This window comes from Aegilops tauschii, chromosome 3, assembly GCF_002575655.3.
Source record: "Aegilops tauschii subsp. strangulata cultivar AL8/78 chromosome 3, Aet v6.0, whole genome shotgun sequence".
Classification (NCBI taxonomy): domain Eukaryota; kingdom Viridiplantae; phylum Streptophyta; class Magnoliopsida; order Poales; family Poaceae; genus Aegilops; species Aegilops tauschii.
The window spans coordinates 559,450,477-559,464,220 of NC_053037.3; the positions used below are offsets into that span (position 1 = coordinate 559,450,477).

At 44.2% G+C, this 13,744-nt stretch overlaps 1 long non-coding RNA gene across 1 annotated transcript; it reads right to left on the reverse strand.

Moving 5' to 3' along the window:
• Positions 1-573: 573 nt before the first annotated feature.
• Positions 574-2,697, reverse strand: LOC120976209 (uncharacterized). The gene is made up of 3 exons (XR_005771460.3): positions 2,304-2,697; positions 2,084-2,178; positions 574-1,057 (listed from the first exon to the last, which is right to left on the reverse strand). It is a non-coding gene; the product is annotated as an uncharacterized lncRNA (long non-coding RNA).
• Positions 2,698-13,744: the final 11,047 nt, after the last annotated feature.

Below are 13,744 nucleotides of genomic sequence, written 5' to 3' on the forward strand. Positions count from 1 at the left end.
GCAACTACCAGAGCACAATAGAACTGAGCTGATGGGGATGCGAGAAACTACCAGAGACGACATCTGGTCGACAAAGATGGATGCGAGGTGGGTTACTAATATGTTTTTATAGTTAAGTTTGTTTCTGAATAGTGTATTCTACTTCACTTATTCTTTTAATTTGTCTCCCAAAATGTTTATAATGTTATCCTTGTTGTTTAGCATCTGTCAGTAGTAGAAGAGATGAATCACAAAAGTAAAGCTTACAGTTAAAAATATGTGAAGCTCGGGAGGGCATGGTGCTCAAATACGTGTACCTCCAAACTTAATTTTGTTCGCCTGCATCAATCATCCAGTTCTGGTCTGACTTCATTTTGCAAGGTCAGTGTGAGCAATATTTGCATTCCACACTATATCACGACCTTTTCTCCATTTTATGGGTACCTGCAAAACTAATTGAATTAAACAGGGCCACTGAACTTACGGTAACAAGAATGTCCAGCTACACAATAGCGCAAGCAAAATTCAAACATTTTCTTGTGGCCAGATTAAATCTAAATGTACATGCACAAGACATCTTGACCACAAAATGTATAATCACTAAATTAGGCGGTTCAGCTTGAAGATATATGTTCATATGGTGAGTGTATGACCCAACTCCAGCAAATTTTTAGCTCAGAGAGTAAACGTCCTTAGAATTTAACAGGAAAAATCTACATACAACTCCCTCTATAACAAAATATAAGACATTTTTATATTTCCGACAGCTCCCAAATCTCTGTAAAACTACAATTCTGCCCTCACCATTGTCCAGCTCCCAGATCAATTTGAATTTTAACCTCGCCGTCGGCAGCACCTCGTGCCTCGCCCAGCAACTCGCGCCTCACTATTGCCTAGGCACTGCTTGCCGCACCCAGGCACTCCTCCTTGGCCAGGCGCCCAGGTGGAGGCCACCGCTGCTGACGCTCGTCCTCGCCGCGCTGGCCTAGGCACTCCTTGCCGCCTAGAGGCGCTGCTGGTCCAGGCACTCCTTGCTGCCCGGAGCACTCCTCGCCTAGCAGCACCTTCTCATCTGCAACTGATTCAAATTGATTTCAGAGGAGCCGCATAGGAGGAGCAGATCAAGCGGAGCAGAGACAGTTACTGTACAAACTGATTCAAACTGTGCAGTTACTGTAAATTCACGACAATTACAGTTATTGTACAGCTAACAAACTGTGCTCCAGTTACTTGTACTGCAGGAGTAACAAACTGTACAAACAAAAACAGAAACAAAAACTATACAAACTGAACTGGACAGAAGCAGTACCAAGAACAAAATATTTGCACTAAACTGAAATTAACCTAACATTTGCAGATGCAGAAGCAGTACTCCTAAACATGCATGGATCATCTACTCCAGATACAAGTCGTACAAGCTTTAAGTGTTGATCGTACAAGCCTGCTCCTAAACTTTCAGAGTACAAGCCCTAAACAATTATTTATGCCCATTTCAGAGTTGACAGCATGCATCATCTTCTCCTAAACAATTTTTGCATCATCTAAATACTCTAACTACTGCATCATCTATCTGCATCATCTATATACTCTTAACTATTGCATCATCAACAATATTCAGTAAATACTCTAACTGAACTAGGCGATCCAAGCACATGCATCACTACACTGGAGTACTCTGCACATGCATCTCCACATTGGATCAAGGAATCATCTACTCCATCTGCAATACTCCTAAACTGAAAAATAAAATAAACTGCTAAGCACTGCTCCTTCTGAAAATCATATGAAAATAATAATATGCTAAACTAAAAAGAATCATCTGCTAAACTGAACTATGGCTTCAGTTATGTTCATTTTAGCAGCAGTACTACAACATCTACTCTAGCAACAATAAAGGATGAGTAAATGTTGGAATTTCAAACCATGTACACTGATTTTCAAACCATGTACACTATGCAGCAGTACAATTCATAAAAATTAGTGCTACTCCTTTCTGTTACAAAGACCATCCCTACTATATTGCAAAACCTAGACTGAGGAGACGCAGTACTGTAAGTGTTGGATAAGCAACATGAAAATCAATGTTGGAGTAACTGTCTTGCACCTAATCAGTGCAGACGTAGCAGCCGCATCTTCACGAGCTGCTTCGTCGTCCATATCCCACGGTTCTTCCCTTCGCAACATGCATCCTACTCCCATCTGCATCCCATCAAGAATCACAACCATATCCCATCTGAATCCATATCCCATCCTCACAAGATCACAGCATACTATACTCCTAATCAAGAATCTACCCACGCAGACAGTACGAGAAAAATGCACACCTTGTGGGTCTTGCCGTCGAGCGTAGAGCGTGGTAGTCGACTGGGTAGGGTGCGGGCTCGCTCTCGGGTGCCGTCGAGATGGAGGGGGGCTCCGTCGAAGAGAGCCCGTCGGGGACGGCAGCCTCCAGTACGGGCGCTCCTCCTTGCAGGTCGAGGGCGACGAGGAGCGCCGGCGTTCGTTGCAGCCGTTGTCGAGTTGGAGAAGCCCGCCCTGCCCGCGCTCCGCCTGCTCCTCCTCAACCTCGGTAAAGAAATCTTTGGAGCAGGCGACACGTGCGAGAGGGAGAGAAGGTGGTGACGCGCGTCCGTCGGAGGGAGGCGGCAGCGCACATCGTCGGAGGAGAGCTAGGGATTCGGTGGAGGGGAATGAGAGAGTGGTGCGGAGAGAGTGAGGGGAACGAGAGCGTTGTGCGGCATCGGGGTTGTGCTATATTGGGAAGTAAAGAAAAATCGTTACGTGACAGAAAATGTGCATCGATCCCAAAAAAGTGTGTTATGTATTTTTTTTAGCAATATACTCCCTCCGTTCCTAAATATAAGTCTTTTTAGACATTTCAAATGCACTACAACATACGGATGTATGTAGACATATTTTAGAGTGTAGATTCACTCATTTTGCTCCGTATGTAGTCACTTGTTGAAATCTCTAAAAAGACTTATATTTAGGAACGGAGGGAGTATTTTGTTAGAGCAATCTACAACCAGACTTGGCAAATCCGGCCCTTTAATGCCAAGAATGCACCCGGGGCGTCTGCGGGCACTGACCAGGCACTCCTAAAAATTACAATCCACATCCGGACACCTTAATTAGCATATCTCTCAGATCCATATAAACTTATGCAACTACGTCGATGCACACGCATCGTCCGGCTACTCCATCACACTACACTAAACATGTTTGGCTATGGTGGAGTTCATCCACGGCTGCCCCTTGCCCTTCCCGGCGCCCTTGTCGTCCTTCTCGCGGAATTACCGGTCGAAGACGCAATACGGATCGAGCCGGATCCGCTCGTCGCCGCAACTGTCCTCGCCGTCGCTGTCCTCCTTCGGTGGCAGTCCGTCCATGGCACGGACCGCCCGATTCTGCTCAGGGCGAGGGCGCGCGTGTTCCTCCGCTGCCATTTCTTCACAATGCGGGCGTGGATGGCCTCCTCCTCTGCGGCCGCCCTCGCCGCTGCATCATCCGCCTCCGCCGCTGCCATTTCCGTCGCGATACCGGCCTCGACGGTCATTATCCTATCCTTCCCATGGCGTGCTGCCCGTTCCTGGTGGGACTCATAGTCTGCCCGACCGGTGATGGGAAAGGAGAGGTGTTCCGGCTGCCGGGACCATGAGGATCCAGCACCAGAGGACCTGAGCGCCCGGTGAGCAGACGCTATGCCGTCGGGGCGGACGGATCCGTCCGTCGGTCGGGTGTTGTCCTCCCAGGAGCGGCGGAGTGTGCGAACTGCCATTGCCTCCTCCAACCCACACTCGATGACACCCCAGTCGACGGATCCGGACTGGTCGGAATCCGATCCGCTTTCTGCCATGGCAGAGAAGGCCGGAATCCGGCGGAGGTGAGCTCGGGCGGCGGAGGGGGAGTTGAGGGGAGTGGAGTGAAGTGGCTAGGGTTTGCTCCAGCGAGCGGATGAGGACGAATGTAAGTGGGGTCTGGTGGGCCAGCATGGTCCGGTACGAGGTGGCGGGCGCGCCCGGGCGCGCCCATATCCGTCCGGGCATTTGAGGTCCGTTTGAGAGGCCCGTCTGGGTCAAAAAATCATGACGGGGCAGTGACCGGGCGGCCAGCCCGTGCGTATGAGGCAGGTTTGAGAGGTCCGGTTGTAGATGCTCTTAAGGGAGTATAATTTACAAAGACACCAGGGCGCCCAGGGGAACGGAGTGTGGGCAGCACGAGCACAACTTGGAGCCGCAAGGGGAGCTAGCGATAAGCGGTAGGGCGACCCTTCTGCACCTCCCGGCTGAGGACGGATCTGGCCGCACCAGATGTGCTAACGGCTATTAACCGGATCCGGCCAAAACTGTAAACCATGGCGGGGAGTGGAGGGGGCGGGCGACATCATGGTGGAGGGGATGGGAGGCGGTGGTGAGCGTGGAGGGGTGGCAGCAGATCCACGCCACGACGAGGAGAGATATGGCGACAGCGACATCGTGGCGAGGAGATATGGCGGTGGCGACGCCGTGGCGAGGAGACATGACGGTGTCGACCTGTGCGGGTTGAATGAGATGTGAGTAAGGGATTGTGTCCGTGCAGCGAGGGGGTGACCTGTTTTTTTAAAGAAAAATCGGTTGTTTTTTTTATATGAAGGGAAATCAACTATTTGCTCCTAGAGAAATGTAACATATTTTTATAGTGAAAAATATCACATACCTTAAATAATAAATTCCCCGAGAATAATCATGAACAAGTGATTTATAAGTTAGCCTAAATTTATTAAAATCAGGATGCAGCTTACAAATCATTAAACTTTTTGTGATATTTTTTATGCGGTTGTTACTTTTGACCAATACAACCACATTAAACTTTTTGCCCTTCTGGCACAGTTATTTACATCTCACACATAATGTTTAGTTCTTCTTAAATGCCACAGTTTAATTGGAAGAGGGAAGGGAGGGAGGGAGAGAGAGAATCTTGCATTGCAGCGAGAGAGGCAGAGGGAGGGAGAAGTTAAACAGTGTGAGATGTAAATCAAGTGCATGGTTAAAGTCTGGTGGAGATGGAAGGTGTGATTGCGAGCTAGATGCACCATTGAAAAATGTGGCAATCTCGGGCTCGAGAGGCAGAGAGGCAAAGATAATGGATGGAGGAAGAGAAGGAAAAGAGTAATTTAACGGTAAAAAAAGACAACATTCGCTGATGTGCATGAGGAATCTAAAAGTACTCCACTTGTTCTACATTTATGTATCTTTTTCACGAATCAACGTGGAACTGTGTACTGACATGCCTCCTTATCTAGAATCTCCATTTGCACCATCTAGAAGAAAATTTGAGGAAGAGACTAAAAGGCACATACATGAGTAGCCTGATTCTTGTCTTAGAAAGTTGGTTCTTATATATATGTCTTGGATTAAAAAGAGCATGAGAACTTGCCAAGCCATTTGGAAATGCCATCAGAGCTGGAACTTTTTTAGGTTGCTGACAACATTGAGCTGGACTTGCTTTTGTTGCTACTACTGCTGAAGACAAACTCCAGAAAAGGGAGTGAAAGCAGAAAGAAGAGAGGTTGCACAAGATGAGTAATGATGGGTAGCGGTAGAGGCAAAAACTGTGATGATGATGCGGATCTGACTATTAGTATGTTTCCCATCAAGGAAACCTACAATTTCTGTTATGATACATATTTTCTATTATGAGGTGTGTTTCTCATAAAGAATGTGATTTCTGCCTGATAGTTTTCTAAAAACGCGAAGGTTTTATGCAAAGATTGACATTTAAGAAGGATGTAGTAAAATGTAAACCTTGGTAGGTACTCCTGAAGTTGAAGCTACTCAGGCCATAGTAATTTGTTTTTCCGAGCACTGAACTACTGTTTTGGGTTTTGCTTAGTATTGTTATTCCTCGTAGAATATTCAAGAGGAACACCCTTTAAATTTTGTACTTATCATAGCTTCAGGTCCACTTGTGAGCTCTTATGCAATTTTGCTTAAGTTAGATTAGGATGGGGTTCCTTTGACCTTATGGTCATGTATATAACAACGACGACCTATTACATATCCTTTTTCCCCTCAGAAATCTTTAGGTACAACTGCATGGTTACGTGCATCGAATTAAAAGCGTGTATGGCAGGTGGTGGAAGGAAAGATTGCAAGTCAGATGCACCACTGGTATACAGTAGACACAATTCGTGTTAAACCACTGAAATATTTATGACCCGTTCCAATGCACGGGCAGTCAACTAATTCGATATGCCATCATCTCTCGAGGTAGTGATAGCCGTTTTTTCAATCAGATGTACAATACGCCATCATCTCTTGGAGTATGTGGGGAAGTTTAGAAAAGATGCAAGAAATGGTGCAGCGAGATGACACACCTTCTAAGTGACGACAATGCTACATGCTGCTTTGTCTTTTTTTATTTAATATATTTTTATATGTTCACTTTTATAGGTTAGAGATAATAAAAATTGATGGCTTCGGATGATGCTTTGAAAATGTCAATTGAGAAAGTCATGGATATAACTATGAGCGACTAGACTCAAAAGTCATCCAGTTTTACACGATGATAATACTTTTTTTGCGGAGTATGAGAGAGATGGAGATAGATTACATTGATGTTCAAAAAGAATCCTTCGACAAGGGCCGGGTCAATTTCATTGGAAGGAGCCAAAACTACACCGAGTTTTATACAGTAACGTAATCTATCTCCATTGCTAAAAACCTAAAAAGCCCGTGGCAACGCACGGGCATTCTACTAGAGGTCAACACGAGGTCAGAAAATTTGCGAGAAGGAAACTATCCAGACGTTGGCAACATTTTTTGATAGCTGGCCTGGGATGGACAACGACATCTCATCGTGCAACATGGTAAGTAAAGTATTTTGTCTATTGTTATCATTGTTTATTGTTGTTTCTAATAGCTCCACTTGTAGATTTATCTTCCCTATGCATTCATCGGTCAATACATCTTATACGTCATCGACAAAAAGGCACGTCGTCTATATATTATGGACCCTATTCAAACATCACACAGAGGTTAAAAATTTGAGCCATGCACAGAAATTAAAAAGTTTTGCAAGGGATTTCAAAGAAGCACTCAAAATAAAGCTGCCTGGTTGGAATTCCGATATATCTAAATGGCAACATTTATTTGCGTTTGATATTCCAACGACTATAGATGGGTAATGAATTCATAATAAAAATATTTATTTTTGTTATCACTATATTCTTTATATTATTAATTTAAAAAATTGCAGGAATGTGTCTGACTATTTTGTTTTTCATTTTATGCTGTGGTGGAACGGTAAAGAATTGGTGAAGTCTGTTTGCGCGGTGAGTATTGTCCGTTACATGTTTTAAGACCTTCGGTGTGAAATTTTCATACTAACTACATATATTGTTTGTGAAGGATGGGTATGAGTTGAGGAAGTAGTTTTTATTATACTTGCTAAAACATCGTGGTAATGAAACTAAAGGCAACTTTCCTGATATTGTGAAAGAATTTCTTAAGCGTATTATCTAGATATTGATAGTTTTGTACTAGAGGTTCAGTTTGAACATCGCTCAGTTTGTTACATGGACATGTCGTTAATCTTTCTTTTTGTTATGAATTTTTATTTCTCTTCATTTCTATCACAATAAGATCGACTTTACCGAGGATGAGAATGGATCAGTTATTAAATCTTGGATGGAAATTTCTTTTACCTGTTTCCCTGGGCAATCTCTTATTAACAACCTCTTCTCAACTTGTTTCACTATAAATAAGATAATACAATAATAATAAGAATATTTTCAACACAAACGCTCTCTCAAACAAGAGAAATAAACATGTCTTTTTCATAGATATTTAGAATGATTAGGTTCCAATAATTGTGTTTGTGTTATATTATTTGTAAGTGTGAAATTTAATATGTAACTCTTGCAAACTATTTCAAGAGCCCGTGGCAACGCACGGGCACTTTACTAGTGTTCGTAGCTATCCGAGCTAGATTGTGCGGCAACTGTCAAACATCTCATCTCACGTAGGCGAGTACCGTGGTCACGTTAACTAGCCTAGAGTTGTCTGGGCGATCGATCGAGCCGAGACGCTAGCTTTTTGGTTTTTCCACAAAAAAAATAAAATTGACGCGCGGCCAACCGTACGCCGATTTGTACGCCACATATGCACTTGCGGTGAGGTCACCATTACGCACGTACGAGCAGTCCCCAAGGACCTAGAGGATTTGATTTGATTTGATGATGAACAGTTAAGGTACAAACCTCAAAACAGGACACAACAAGCATATCCAGAAATAAGAGAGGAGTGTTCCACCGAGCTCTCACAGCGATCAAGAACTCTCGGTCGTCGGATTGGTTTGCTTGATGCAATTCTGGGCGTTGGATCGAGAGGTGGAAGGAGCTGGGCCGTCGGATCGAAGATGAGCTCCTGCAGGAATGAATAGTTACCGCCCGCTATAAAGATCTCGTGCCACCGCCTGTTAATACAGCACCCCACCGAGGACATTTTCGAAATTTCACTACGTGGTATAAAAGGCCAACGTCAGGGTTTCTCCCCAACCCGCTTCCTCTCCTCTCCCCAATCGGCTTCCTCTCACGCGAGGGAGAGCCACCGCCGCCGCCCCCTCCCCTTCCACCCTAGCCGCCGCCTCTCCCATCCCCCTCTCCTCTCCATGGTCCCCCGTCCCTCTCTCCTCTCCACGGTCTCACGTCCCCCTCTCCTCTCCATGGTCCTCGGCAGAGGCAGCACGGGCGGCCGCCGCACCACGCGACAGAGCGCCCGGCCACATCGGAGAGGTCCTGGATGTCGTGGTGAGGAGCGTGTGCTGCCGAGACGGCCGTCCGCAGCATCGTCGCTATCGACCATGCTAGGTGGCCAGGCGGAGCGCGGCGGCGCTTGACGGTTTGTGTGGGACCTCAACGGCATGGAGGAGGATGGGGTTCATGCTGCGGGTGTGGCTGGCCTCCTTCGCGGCGGCGGCAGGCGGCGGCTACTTCCTCTACAAGGACTACAAGCTCGCCCACGACTCCATGGCGCTCCAGGTACGGTTTGCACCCTTGCACGCATCTGAACCTCCGTGGACTGCAACTCCACCCAAGCCGCTGCTGTAGGTGAACCTCTCTCTCTCTCTCTCTCTCTCTCTCTCTCTCTCTCTATCTGACGACTGCTCCTCATTTTCTTGGATTGCAGGTCACCACTATCACGGGGCAGGACGATGTCTTTGCAGTAGCTTGGATGGTGTCTCCACTGCTTGATCTACTTCGCTGCTGTAAATGGAGATATATATATCTGACATAGAACCTTATATATGAAATACTAATCTCATGCATTAGTTTTGTAAGCCATGGTGTATTAGCAGCAAACACATTACTCATGAGATGTGGGTTTCATTCTGCACCTCTAAAATTCTCCATCACACAAATAGAACAAACAATTCGACTTATTGCCCACATATGGGGGATCTGTATATGTCTTCTGGTGTCTGTTAAAGCTGCGACCTTGGTTATGCAATGTAGTATCTAGGCAAAGGTAGATTGGGGACCCTGATGATCTATCTGATGTCAGCTGCAGGGCAGTTGTGTATGGGTAAACCGGCTCACGTGGTGATCTAGGTTCTAGGGTATAGATCAATGCACGCCCGTCTTTCTTTGTTATTGTTGATCCGTGCTTGGTATGGAAATGTTGCTCTCCGATCTCCTGAGCGCGATTCCATGACTAGCTTGTGGTGGTGGGTAATTTAGTGCAACTCTGCCTGCTCATATCTGGAGTATGATGAGAATTGGGTGATTTTGTGCAGTTCTTTAGTTTGATGTAGACTTGTAGATACATGTAGCGAAAGCAAGTAGGGTTTGGTATGTGATTTTGTAGCTTTTATTATGATACATCCTTTAAACATGTGCTTTGCTGTACTTATTATTAGCAACCGTAACGGGAACTCTGGACGCCTCCACCTCCACCCACCGGCTGGGGGCCCCCGTCACTCCTGCTCCATCGCGTGGCCATCATCGGGGCCTCGCCGTGGTCTCGAGGCAGTGATCCTGAAAGGTGAGTGAATTTGTCAGAACCCCCGGGTTGCATTGGGTGGGGATGCACCTTCTAAGCGTTTGCTAATGCTGAGATTATTTGTCACTCGTGTTGCCGGGGCAGGATGACACCACGCTTGGTGGTGTGGGATGGCTGCAGATGCAGAGCGCTTCTGATCTCGTAAGACAACAATCTTCATGTTCTGTTATGCGCTTGAGTTTCTATAGGATACTGTGATTGGAAACTGTTGGTCGCTGTTTGATAGCTGGATTTTTTGAGAGGGGGACTTTTATTTGTTCTAAACATGACGCTGACTTTGTTTCTGAAGATGCAGGATCTTAGGTCCCAGCTGCAGGAAATGATTCCGGAGCAACAGGTTTGTGGCTCACTCATGCATTCTGTTGTGAAGTTAAGTTGGAAAGTATTCGTGTCATCTGATTCCTTATCCTCTCTTTTTATCAACCCCTGCTATTTACTCAACCAGTGTTAACCCTGACAGTTCATGTGATTCTGTGTGATGCTTAGTTTCTGCTTCCAAATAGTGTAGAACACCTTTTATTCACAAATGCCATGGTGTAACATGCTAGCAAATGATAATTGTTGCAAACTAGCATTTAATACTCAACACCTTTAAGCAACAAATTTACCTTGTTTCAAATATATTATTCATGCGTTGCACTAGATTCTGTTACATGCCTGATATGAAAATAAATTATTAGATTAGTCAATTACGCTCTTAATATTGGAGAGGTGCTACTTGGATTCGTCTTCACCGCTCGAACCACTTGTCTCTATGAAAGACTAATTCTGCCGGTTCAAAGTTATTTCATGTCGATTGCATTTTTTTACAAGACCGCTTGAAAAAACTTGTCAGAGCATGAAAACGTCCAGCTTGGTAACATAACTGTGGACATGGTATGCATTTAATAACATTTGTCTTTAAAAACTCTGTTTCTGTGCCGACCAAATTCTGAACAATGTTTCTACTTTCTCCAGGTCCTTGGTGGGATGAGAGGGATTACTGGAATGCTCTGGGAAACATCTTTACTTGACCCGGAGGAGGTATCCTTTTATTGTTCTCCTTTGTAGTGCTATGGGTGCTGTAATGAGAGCAAATTACATATTAGCTTGTATGTCTAGGAATGTTCCTTGGGTTAGAAAATTGATTATTATATTATCTTGAGATCTCCAGTCAAGTTTCTGTCCTGAAGTTGAGCTTAATTTGTCCCTGTACAGTAGTAATTAGTGTGTTAATTGTATACTTTATGTCGAAATATGAATCACTTTCCAGAATTGACTATAGCACAGTGATTTAAAAGATATGTTCACGTTCAAATTGGATTAACTCATTATACATCAACTTGCTTGACTACAAGAGCATAATCCTTTATGGTTTATATTTTAGCATGCCTGCCTCATTGCAGAGTTTTGATTGAATTGGTACTTAGTTTGGCTTGAGATATTTAAATTTATGCGTCATTGGTATATCTCTGTTGATGCCTGTAATTTGTGTGCTTTCTATTCAGGGTATTCGATTTAGAGGTCTCTCTATTTCAGAGTGCCAGAAAGTACTGCCGGCTGCAGTTAAAGATGGAGAACCTTTACCTGAGGGTCTCCTTTGGCTTCTTTTGACTAGAAAGGTTTGACTTCTATGAAACACATACCCCTCTTTAGTTTAGTGGTCTGTGAAAATAGTTCGTTCGAAAATAGGAGGTATAATTTGTTCATTGATGCAGTAGAGGACGTAATGTATCGGTTGACTTTTCTATTATACCGTCCATGAGTATTATAATAAAGTTTTGCCTTCATACTATAAATCCCCTCATTGGAGCTATATATCATATGCCGTACCATTTAGTCTGGTTCATGAGTAAAATGTTTTAATAAATTTAAGGTTGTTCTTTGTTTGCTTGCTGTTTGCTAGCACTAATGCTGATGTATGAACAAATATAGAGCTTCAAAAGAAAACAAAGTATAGTTCATATTTTTAATCATTTATGTCCATATCATGTGATGCTAATGTATGAACTTTATATAGTTTGGTTTAAACGATATCAAATAAAATAATATATATTATGGAAATTAAATAAACCCTACAAATCAATTTAGGAAACTATTGTTACTGGCAAAATGAAATTATAGAATTAAGGATTTGCAAGGCTTTCGTTTGCAACTGGAAATACTTACGCTAAGCGCTATATGAGTATTTTGATTTTTGTGCATTTCCTGATATTTTAAGGAATTGGCGATGATCAATTTACAGTCAATTATCAATTTGTGCGGTTCATTAAATAATCAAGATAACACGTGGAGGCCCATTCTTCTTTGGGCCAGCAGCCTTCTCGCCAATGAAGGCATTTCTACCCGGTCCTTTTCTTCTAGCCTGCTGCAGGGACCAAACACTATACCTTCTTCGGTGAGCTCTTCTTCTCTTGCCTTTCTCCCTGCGCCGCTTATTCGGTCGGGGTTGATCTCTCCTTAGACCCTTTCTCTTTTGCCTGACTATTCTATCCTTTCCTAGGTCTTCAATCTGTTTTCTTCTTCAATGAAGCTGACCATGACATCCTGCACGTAGTGCACTGCTCCCAGAGGTATCTTTCTCTCTTCCAGATCTAGTTCATTTTGCTCTGAGTTTAGTTATGCTTATGATTGCCTGTTGTGCCTATATTCGCTCGCCATCACATGTCCGCGGTGCATGTCAGTGTTAATTATATTTGCACAATCAGATAGGGGTAGATGGCCTCCTGCCCTTGGTTGCTTCCCCTCTGCTTACTAAAATACATGTACAGTTCTTATATTTTACATTTACGATCAGCGAAATTAATAGCTGTGACACATTTAAGCTATTGAAGTTCATTTGATTTTGTGTATCTATAGATGTGCTTATATTCTTGAATCCATTTGATTTTATGTCTCTGTAGACATATTTATGTGCCTGTCAGCTCATGCCGACAGTTTGCTACGTATTTACCGTCCTGTCAGCTCATGCTGACCGTTTGCTTATGCTGACATTTGTCTAAGTTTCTTTATTTCAAAACTGCATATGCACGAGAGGCTCACACTGAGGGAGGGCTAAATTGTGAGATATCCTTGTTTGGTCCTTCCATATGCCTACAAGGCCTGAATCAATATGACATGGTTTATCATTGAACTGAATGCTTCAATGGAAATTTGATTTCAGGTGATATCATGAATATATACTTTTTATGGTTTGGCTAGATGGTCATTCTAGATTTTGTTTGATTGTGTATAAATGGCCGGGTTGTGATTACGAAGCTGATTTTCTTTTGGTACTACAATTGTTGCCCACTGCCGCCGCGTCTGTCAAGCTAGCGCGTCACATCTGCCACTTCTCCTCTAGGTAGCACGGGGGTTCTGCCTATGTGAGCCACGACGGCGCTGCCCGTGCCACTGCCTCGTTCGTGAGCATCACCTCGCCCCTGCCCCGTCTGTGAGGTAGACGCTTTGTGGAAGGAAGGCGAGCTCTTCCGCCGTGGGAGCCGTCGGGAATTGTTCGCTTGCCGGGTTTTGGCCACTTACCCGGTGGCTCCAGCTAAGCTGAGGTGAGCAGATTGATCGAGGTTTTCTTCCACTTTTGGCGCATCAGATCTAGAGTCTTCCATTCCTGTTTCAGTTTTCTTGGATGGTAAGATGTTGTGCTCGGATTTGAAGAGACTTACCTCCAAAGATTTGAGATCTTATAGAAATTAGAAGTGAGAGTCTTTTAAAATGAATTATGCATAGTATTGCTCAATGGGATGCAT